We start from the raw sequence: 9,978 nt of genomic DNA, 5'->3' as shown, positions 1-9,978 counted from the left end.
TGTGTGGTTATCCCAGGAGGCCCCTTTGTTTCATTTTCTCTGCTGCTGACTCGACACAGGCACCTTTCTCTTTCTCCATCTCTCGCTCTACCCCAGTCTTATGTCCCCATCAGTCTCTCTGGAGCTCACTCTGGTACATACATGCATCTGTCCTCTCAACCTGTCTCTGGGCACAAACTTAAATTTCCAGTAGAGAACAGTGTGAACTCTCCCTGTTTCGCGAGGTGGCAGTCAGCCTCCAGAGCCGTATCCGGAGGCTGCCGGAATGGCCGAGCGGTGTAAGGCGTCACATTCAAAAGCAGTATTTTCCCCAGTCCCGTGGTCAATTCCCGCTGCTGACATAAAGTAGTTTTCATACCTACTTTAATCATAACACCAGCGGGGATGAGACCTTAAACTCCTCTTTTTGAAAGGATGGGGGGACAGGACGGACCGGAGCGGACTCCGAGCTCGCTGTAAGCACGAGCGGCTCAGGCTAGGAAAGGGCACTGGAAAGGCTCGGCCTAGGACCGCTCCCAGCGGCGCCTCCCAGGGCGGGAAGTGCTGCGTGGTGTGGAGTCCTGTGGGAATCGTGTGGCAAACTGCAGGATGTGTGTGTGTGTAGTTTTAAGCCTCAGCGAAATATCTGAAAAAGGTGAGAGCTAATGTTAAACCCGAAAATGGAGAAGCCTTTAAAAAAGCTTCACGCCCAACATGGGGTTTGAACCCACAACCCTGAGATTAACAGTCTCATGCTCTACCGACTGAGCTAGCCGGGCTGCTGTGCCTATGACATTTCACACATCCTCTGTGTGTTCTTTGTGAGGAATAGTGTGTGGTTATCCCAGGAGGCCCCTTTGTTTCATTTTCTCTGCTGCTGACTCGACACAGTCACCTTTCTCTTTCTCCATCTCTCGCTCTACCCCAGTCTTATGTCCCCATCAGTCTCTCTGGAGCTCACTCTGGTACATACATGCATCTGTCCTCTCAACCTGTCTCTGGGCACAAACTTAAATTTCCAGTAGAGAACAGTGTGAACTCTCCCTGTTTCGCGAGGTGGCAGTCAGCCTCCAGAGCCGTATCCGGAGTCTGCCGGAATGGCCGAGCGGTGTAAGGCGCCACATTCAAAAGCAGTATTTTCCCCAGTCCCGTGGTCAAATCCCGCTGCTGACATAAAGTAGTTTTCATACCTACTTTAATCATAACACAAGCGGGGATGAGACCTTAAAATCCTCTTTTTGAAAGGATGGGGGGGACAGGACGGAGCGGAGCGGACTCCGAGATCGCTGTAAGCACGGGCGGCTCAGGCTAGGAAAGGGTGCAGGAGAGGCTTGGCCTAGGACCGCTCCCAGCGGCGCCTCACAGGGCGGGAAGTGTTGCGTTGTGTGGAGTCCTGTGGGAATCATGAGGCAAACTGCAGGATGTGTGTGTGTGTGTAGTTTCAAGCCTCAGCGAAATATCTGAAAAAGGTGAGAGTTAATGTTAAACCCGAAAATGGAGAAGCCTTTAAAAAGCATCACGCCCAACGTGGGGCTCAAACCCACCACCCTGAGATTAAGAGTCTCATGCACTACCGACTGAGCTAACCGTGCTGCTGTACCTATGTCATTTCACACACCCTCTGTGTGTTCTTTGTGAGGAAGTAGTGTGTGGTTATCCCAGGAGGCCCCTTTGTTTCATTTTCTCTGCTGCTGACTCAACACAGGCACCTTTCTCTTTCTCCATCTCTCGCTCTACCCCAGTCCTATGTCCCCATCAGTCTCTCTGGAGCTCACTGTGGTACATACATGCATCTGTCCTCTCAACCTGTCTCTGGGCACATACTTAAATGTCCAGTAGAGAACAGTGTGAACTCTCCCTGTTTCGCGAGGTGGCAGTCAGCCTCCAGAGCCGTGTTTCGGAGGCTGCCGGAATGGCCGAGCGGTGTGAGGCGCCACATTCAAGAGCAGTATCTGCCCCAGTCCTGTGATCAAATACCGCTGCCAACATAAAGTAGTTTTCATACCTACTTTAATCATAACACCAGCGGGGATGAGACCTTAAAATCCTCTTTTTGAAAGGATGGGGGGGACAGGACGGAGCGGAGCGGACTCCGAGCTCGCTGTAAGCACGGGCGGCTCAGGCTAGGAAAGGGCGCAGGAAAGGCTTGGCCTAGGACCGCTCCCAGCGGCGCCTCCCAGGGCGGGAAGTGCTGCGTTGTGTGGAGTCCTGTGGGAATCGTGAGGCAAACTGCAGGGTGTGTGTGTGTGTGTAGTTTTAAGCCTCAGCGAAATATCTGAAAAAGGTGAGAGTTAATGTTAAACCCGAAAATGGAGAAGCCTTTAAAAAGCATCACTCCCAACGTGGGGATCGAACCCACAACACTGAGATTAAGAGTCTCATGCGCTACCAACTGAGCTAGCCGGGCTGCTGTGCCTATGTCATTTCACACACCCTCTGTGTGTTCTTTGTGAGGAAGTAGTGTGTGGTTATCCCAGGAGGCCCCTTTGTTTCATTTTCTCTGCTGCTGACTCGACACAGGCACCTTTCTCTTTCTCCATCTCTCGCTCTACCCCAGTCTTATGTCCCCATCAGTCTCTCTGGAGCTCACTGTGGTACATACATGCATCTGTCCTCTCAACCTGTCTCTGGGCACATACTTAAATGTCCAGTAGAGAACAGTGTGAACTCTCCCTGTGTCGCGAGGTGGCAGTCAGCCTCCAGAGCGGTGTTCCGTAGGCTGCCGGAATGGCCGAGCGGTGTAAGGCGTCACATTCAAGAGCAGTATCTTCCCCAGTCCCGTGGTCAAATCCTGCTGCTGACATAAAGTAGTTTTCATACCTACTTTAATCATAACACCAGCGGGGATGAGACCTTAAACTCCTCTTTTTGAAAGGATGGGGGGGGACAGGACTGACCGGAGCGGACTCCGAGCTCGCTGTAAGCACAGGCGGCTCATGCTAGGAAAGGGGACAGGAAAGGCTCGGCTTAGGACCACTCCCAGCGGCGCCTCCCAGGGCAGGAAGTGCTGCGTTGTGTGGAGTCCTGTGGGAATCGTGAGGCAAACTGCAGGATGTGTGTGTGTGTGTAGTTTTAAGCCTCAGCGAAATATCTGAAAAAGGTGAGAGTTAATGTTAAACCCGAAAATGGAGAAGCCTTTAAAAAGCATCACACCCAACGTCGGGCTCGAACCCACGACCCTGAGATTAAGAGTCTCATGCTCTACCAACTGAGCTAGCCGGGGTGCTGTGCCTATGTCGTTTCACACACCCTCTGTGTGTTCTTTGTGAGGAAGTAGTGTGTGGTTATCCCAGGAGGCCCCTTTGTTTCATTTTCTCTGCTGCTGACTCGACACAGGCACCTTTCTCTTTCTCCATCTTTTGCTCTACCCCAGTCTTATGTCCCCATCAGTCTCTCTGGAGCTCACTCTGGTACATACATGCATCTGACCTCTCAACCTGTCTCTGGGCACATACTTAAATGTCGAGTATAGAACAGTGTGAACTCTCCCTGTTTCGCGAGGTGGCAGTCAGCCTCCAGAGCCGTGTTCTGGAGGCTGCCGGAATGGCCGAGCGGTGTAAGGCACCACATTCAAGAGCAGTATCTTCCCCAGTCCCGTGGTCAAATTCCGCTGCTGACATAAAGTAGTTTTCATACCTACTTTAATCATAACACCAGCGGGGATGAGACCTTAAACTCCTCTTTTTGAAAGTATGGGGTGGGGGACAGGACGGACCGGAGCGGACTCCGAGCTCGCTGTAAGCACGGGCGGCTCAGGCTAGGAAAGGGCGCAGGAAAGGCTCGGCCTAGGACCGCTCCCAGCGGCGCCTCCCAGGGCGGGAAGTGCTGCGTTGTGTGGAGTCCTGTGGGAATCGTGAGGCAAACTGCAGGATGTGTGTAGTTTTAAGCCTCAGCGAAATATCTGAAAAAGGTGAGAGTTAATGTTAAACCCGAAAATGGAGAAGCCTTTAAAAAGCATCACGCCCAACATGGGGCTCGAACCCACGCCCCTGAGATTAAGAGTCTCATGCGCTACCGACTGAGCTAGCCAGGCTGCTGTGCTTGTCTTATTTCACACACCCTCTGTGTGTTCTTTGTGAGGCAGTAGTGTGTGGTTATCCCAGGAGGCCCCTTTGTTTCATTTTCTCTGCTGCTGACTCGACACAGGCACCTTTCTCTTTCTCCATCTCTCGCTCTACCCCAGTCTTATGTCCCCATCAGTCTTTCTGGAGCTCACCCTGGTACATACATGCATCTGTCCTCTCAACCTGTCTCTGGGCACATGCTTAAATGTCCAGTAGAGAACAGTGTGAACTCTCCCTGTTTCGCGAGGTGGCAGTCAGCCTCCAGAGACGTGTTCCGGAGGCTGCCGGAATGGCTGAGCGGAGTAGCGTGCCACATTCAAGAGCAGTATCTTCCCCAGTCCTGTGGCCAAATCCCGCTGCTGACATAAAGTAGTTTTCATACCTACTTTAATCATAACACCAGCGGGGATGAGACCTTAAACTCCTCTTTTTGAAAGGATGGGGGGGGACAGGACGGACCGGAGCGGACTCCGACCTCGCTGTAAGCACGGGCGGCTCAGGCTAGGAAAGGGCGCAGGAAAGGCTCGGCCTAGGACCGCTCCCAGCGGCGCCTCTCAGGGCGAGAAATGCTGCGTTGTGTGAAGTCCTGTGGGAATCGTAAGGCAAACTGCAGGATGTGTGTGTGTGTAGTTTTAAGCCTCAGCGAAATATCTGAAAAAGGTGAGAGTTAATGGTAAACCCGAAAATGGAGAAGCCTTTAAAAAAGCATCACGCCCAACGTGGGGCTCGAACCCACGACCCTGAGATTAAGAGTCTCATGCTCTACCAACTGAGCTAGTCAGGCTGCTGTGCCTATGTCATTTCACACACCCTCTGTGTGTTCTATGTGAGGAAGTAGTGTGTGGTTATCCCAGGAGGCCCCTTTGTTTCATTTTCTCTGCTGCTGACTCGACACAGGCACCTTTCTCTTTCTCCATCTCTCGCTCTACCCCAGTCTTCTGTCCTCATCAGTCTCTCTGGAGCTCACTCTGGTACATACATGCATCTGTCCTCTCAACCTGTCTCTGGGCACATACTTAAATGTCCAGTAGAGAACAGTGTGAACTCTCCCTATTTTGCGAGGTGGCAGTCAGCCTCCAGAGCCGTTTTCCGGAGGCTGCCGGAATGGCTGAGCGGTGTAAGGTGCCACATTCAAGAGCAGTATCTTCCCCAGTCCTGTGATCAAATCCTACTGCCGACATAAAGTAGTTTTCATACCTACTTTAATCATAACACCAGCATGGATGAGACCTTAAACTCCTCTTTTTGAAAGGATGGGGGGGGGGTGGGGACAGGACGGACCGGAGCGGAGTCCGAGCTCGCTGTAAGCATGGGCGGCTCAGGCTAGGAAAGGGTGCAGGAAAGGCTCGGCCTAGGACCGCTCCCAGCGGCGCCACCCAGGGCGTGAAGTGCTGCGTTGTGTGGAGTCCTGTGGGAATCGTGAGGCAAACTGCAGGATGTGTGTGTGTGTAGTTTTAAGCCTCAGCGAAATATCTGAAAAAGGTGAGAGTTAATGTTAAACCCGAAAATGGAGAAGCCTTTAAAAAGCATCACGCCCAACGTGGGGCTCAAACCCACGACCCTGAGATTAAGAGTCTCATGCGCTACCAACTGAGCTAGCCAGGCTGCTGTGCTTATTTTATTTCACACACCCTCTGTGTGTTCTTTGTGAGGCAGTAGTGTGTGGTTATCCCAGGAGGCCCCTTTGTTTCATTTTCTCTGCTGCTGACTCGACACAGGCACCTTTCTCTTTCTCCATCTCTCGCTCTACCCCAGTCTTATGTCCCCATCAGTCTTTCTGGAGCTCACCCTGGTACATACATGCATCTGTCCTCTCAACCTGTCTCTGGGCACATGCTTAAATGTCCAGTAGAGAACAGTGTGAACTCTCCCTGTTTCGCGAGGTGGCAGTCAGCCTCCAGAGCCGTGTTCCGGAGGCTGCCGGAATGGCCGAGCGGTGTAGCGTGCCACATTCAAGAGCAGTATCTTCCCCAGTCCCGTGGCCAAATCCCGCTGCTGACATAAAGTAGTTTTCATACCTACTTTAATCATAACACCAGCGGGGATGAGACCTTAAACTCCTCTTTTTGAAAGGATGGGGGGGACAGGACGGACCGGACTCCGACCTCGCTGTAAGCATGGGCGGCTCAGGCTAGGAAAGGGCGCAGGAAAGGCTCGGCCTAGGACCGCTCCCAGCGGCGCCTCCCAGGGCGGGAAGTGCTGCGTTTTGTGGAGTCCTGTGGGAATCGTAAGGCAAACTGCAGGATGTGTGTGTGTGTAGTTTTAAGCCTCAGCGAAATATCTGAAAAAGGTGAGAGTTAATGTTCAACCCGAAAATGGAGAAGCCTTTAAAAAGCATCACCCCCAACGTGAGGCTCAAACCCATGACCCTGAGATTAAGAGTCTCATGCGCTACCGACTGAGCTAGCCGGGCTGCTGTACCTACGACGTTTCAAACACCCTCTGTGTGTTCTTTGTGAGGAAGTAGTGTGTGGTTATCCCAGGAGGCCCCTTTGTTTCATTTTCTCTGCTGCTGACTCAACACAGGCACCTTTCTCTTTCTCCATCTCTCGCTCTACCCCAGTCTTATGTCCTCATCAGTCTCTCTGGAGCTCACTGTGGTACATACATGCATCTGTCCTCTCAACCTTTCTCTGGGCACATACTTAAATGTCCAGTAGAGAACAGTGTGAACTCTCCCTGTGTCGCGAGGTGGCAGTCAGCCTGCAGAGCCGTGTTCCGGAGGCTGCCGGAATTGCCGAGCGTAGTAAGGCGCCACATTCAAGAGCAGTATCTTCTCCAGTCCTGTGGTCAAATCCCGCGGCTGACATAAAGTAGTTTTCATACCTACTTTAATCATAACACCAGCGGGGATGAGACCTTAAACTCCTCTTTTTGAAAGGATGGGGGGGGGACAGGACGGACCGGAGCGGACTCCGAGCTCGCTGTAAGCACGGGCGGCTCAGGCTAGGAAAGGGCGCAGGAAAGGCTCGGCCTAGGACCGCTGCCAGCGGCGCCTCCCAGGGCGGGAAGTGCTGCGTTGTGTGGAGTCCTGTGGGAATCGTGAGGCAAACTGCAGGATGTGTGTGTGTGTGTGTAGTTTTAAGCCTCAGCGAAATATCTGAAAAAGGTGAGAGTTAATGTTAAACCCGAAAATGGAGAAGCCTTTAAAAAGCATCACGCCCAACGTGGGGCTCGAACCCACAACCCTGAGATTAAGAGTCTCATGCTCTACCGACTGAGCTAGTAAGGCTTCTGTGCCTATATCATTTCACACACCCTCTGTGTGTTCTTTGTGAGGAAGTAGTGTGTGGTTATCCCAGGAGGCCCCTTTGTTTCATTTTCTCTGCTGCTGACTCAACACAGGCACCTTTCTCTTTCTCCATCTCTAGCTCTACCCCAGTCTTATGTCCCCTTCAGTCTCTCTGGAGCTCACTCTGGTACATACATGCATCTGTCCTCTCAACCTGTCTCTGGGCACATACTTAAATGTCCAGTAGAGAACAGTGTGAACTCTCCCTGTTTCGCGAGGTGGCAGTCAGCCTCCAGAGACATATCCGGAGGCTGCCGGAATGGCCGAGCGGTGTAGGGCGCCACATTCAAGAGCAGTATCTTCCCCAGTCCTGTGATCAAATCCTGCTGCTGACATAAAGTAGTTTTCATACCTACTTTAATCATAACATCAGCAGGGATGAGACCTTAAACTCGTATTTTTGAAAGGATGGGGGGGACAGGACGGACCGGAGCGGACTCCGAGCTCGCTGTAAGCACGGGCGGCTCAGGCTAGGAAAGGGCGCAGGAAAGGCTCGGCCTAGGACCACTCCCAGCGGCGCCTCCCAGGGCGGGAAGTGCTGCGTTGTGTGGAGTCCTGTGGGAATCGTGAGGCAAACTGCAGGATGTGTGTGTGTGTAGTTTTAAGCCTCAGCGAAATATCTGAAAAAGGTGAGAGTTAATGTTAAACCCGAAAATGGATAAGCCTTTAAAAAGCATCACATCCAACGTGGGGCTCGAACCCACGACCCTGAGATTAAGAGTCTCATGCTCTACCAACTTAGCTAGCCAGGCTGCTGTGCCTATGTCATTTCACACACCCTCTGTGTGTCCTTTGTGAGGAAGTAGTGTGTGGTTAACCCAGGAGGCCCCTTTGTTTCATTTTCTCTGCTGCTGACTCGACACAGGCACCTTTCTCTTTCTCCATCTCTCGCTCTACCCCAGTCTTATGTCCCCATCAGTCTCTCTGGAGCTCACTCTGGTACATACATGCATCTGTCCTCTCAACCTGTCTCTGGGCACATACTTAAATGTCCAGTAGAGAACAGTGTGAACTCTCCCTGTTTCGTGAGGTGGCAGTCAGCCTCCAGAGCCGTGTTCTGGAGGCTGCCGGAATGGCCGAGCGGTGTAAGGTGCCACATTCAAGAGCAGTATCTTCCCCAGTCCCGTGGTCGAATTCCGCTGCTGACATAAAGTAGTTTTCATACCTACTTTAATCATAACACCAGCGGGGATGAGACCTTAAACTCCTCTTTTTGAAAGGATGGGGGGGGGGGAACAGGACGGACCGGAGCGGACTCCGAGCTCGCTGTAAGCACGGGCGGCGCAGGCTAGGAAAGGGCGCAGGAAAGGCTCGGCCTAGGACCGCTCCCAGCGGCGCCTCCCAGGGCGGGAAGTACTGCGTTGTGTGGAGTCCTGTGGGAATCGTGAGGCAAACTGCAGGATGTGTGTGTGTGTGTAGTTTTAAGCCTCGGAGAAATATCTGAAAATGGTGAGAGTTAATGTTAAACACGAAAATGGAGAAGCCTTTAAAAAGCATCACGCCCAACCTGGGGCTCGAACCCACGACCCTGAGATTAAGAGTCTCATGCGCTACCGACTGAGCTAGCCGGACTGCTGTGCCTATCTTATTTCACACACCCTCTGTGTGTTCTTTGTGAGGCAGTAGTGTGTGGTTATCCCAGGAGGCCCCTTTGTTTCATTTTCTCTGCTGCTGACTCGACACAGGCACCTTTCTCTTTCTCCATCTCTCGCTCTACCCCAGTCTTATGTGCCCATCAGTCTTTCTGGAGCTCACTCTGGTACATACATGCATCTGTCCTCTCAACCTGTCTCTGGGCACATGCTTAAATGTCCAGTAGAGAACAGTGTGAACTCTCCCTGTTTCGCGAGGTGGCAGTCAGCCTCCAGAGCCGTGTTCCGGAGGCTGCCAGAATGGCCGAGCGGTGTAAGGTGCCACATTCAAGAGCAGTATCTTCCCCAGTCCCGTGGCCAAATCCCGCTAGTGACATAAAGTAGTTTTCATACCTACTTTAATCATAACACCAGCGGGGATGAGACCTTAAACTCCTCTTTTTGAAAGGATGGGGGTGGACAGGACGGACCGGAGCGGACTCCGACCTCGCTGTAAGCACGGGCGGCTCAGGCTAGGAAAGGGCGCAGGAAAGGTTCGGCCTAGGACCGCTCCAAGCGGCGCCTATCAGGGCGGGAAGTGCTGCGTTGTGTGGAGTCCTGTGGGAATCGTGAGGCAAACTGCAGGATGTGTGTGTGTGTGTAGTTTTAAGCCTCAGCGAAATATCTGAAAAAGGTGAGAGTTAATGTTAAACCCGAAAATGGAGAAGCCTTTAAAAAGCATCACACCCAACGTGGGGCTCGAACCCACGACCCTGAGATTAAAAGTCTCAACGCTCTACCGACTGAGCTAGTCGGGCTGCTGTGCCTATGACATTTCACACAACCTCTGTGTGTTCTTTGTGAGGAAGTAGTGTGTGGTTATCCCAGGAGGCCCCTTTGTTTCATTTTCTCTACGGCTGACTCGACACAGGCACCTTTCTCTTTCTCCATCTCTCGCTCTACCTCAGTCTTATGTCCCCATCAGTCTCTCTGGAGCTCACTCTGGTACATACATGCATCTGTCCTCTCAACCTGTCTCTGGGCACATACTTAAATGTCCAGTAGAGAACAG

General features: G+C 52.3%; 3 non-coding genes across 3 annotated transcripts; all 3 read right to left on the bottom strand.

Moving 5' to 3' along the window:
- Nucleotides 1–685: 685 nt before the first annotated feature.
- On the bottom strand, nucleotides 686–758 carry TRNAN-GUU (transfer RNA asparagine (anticodon GUU)). Its single transcript has one exon. It is a non-coding gene; the product is annotated as a tRNA-Asn (tRNA).
- A 3,996-nt stretch (nucleotides 759–4,754) lies between these two features.
- Nucleotides 4,755–4,827, bottom strand: TRNAK-CUU (transfer RNA lysine (anticodon CUU)). Its single transcript has one exon. It is a non-coding gene; the product is annotated as a tRNA-Lys (tRNA).
- Nucleotides 4,828–9,650: 4,823 nt separating this feature from the next.
- TRNAK-UUU (transfer RNA lysine (anticodon UUU)) lies at nucleotides 9,651–9,724 on the bottom strand. The gene has a single exon. It is a non-coding gene; the product is annotated as a tRNA-Lys (tRNA).
- Nucleotides 9,725–9,978: the final 254 nt, after the last annotated feature.

The sequence above is a fragment of the Pleurodeles waltl genome, chromosome 6 (genome assembly GCF_031143425.1).
Source record: "Pleurodeles waltl isolate 20211129_DDA chromosome 6, aPleWal1.hap1.20221129, whole genome shotgun sequence".
Lineage (NCBI taxonomy): Eukaryota > Metazoa > Chordata > Amphibia > Caudata > Salamandridae > Pleurodeles > Pleurodeles waltl.
Note: the sequence above shows the minus strand (reverse complement) of the source record. Positions and strands in the feature narration are given on the sequence as shown.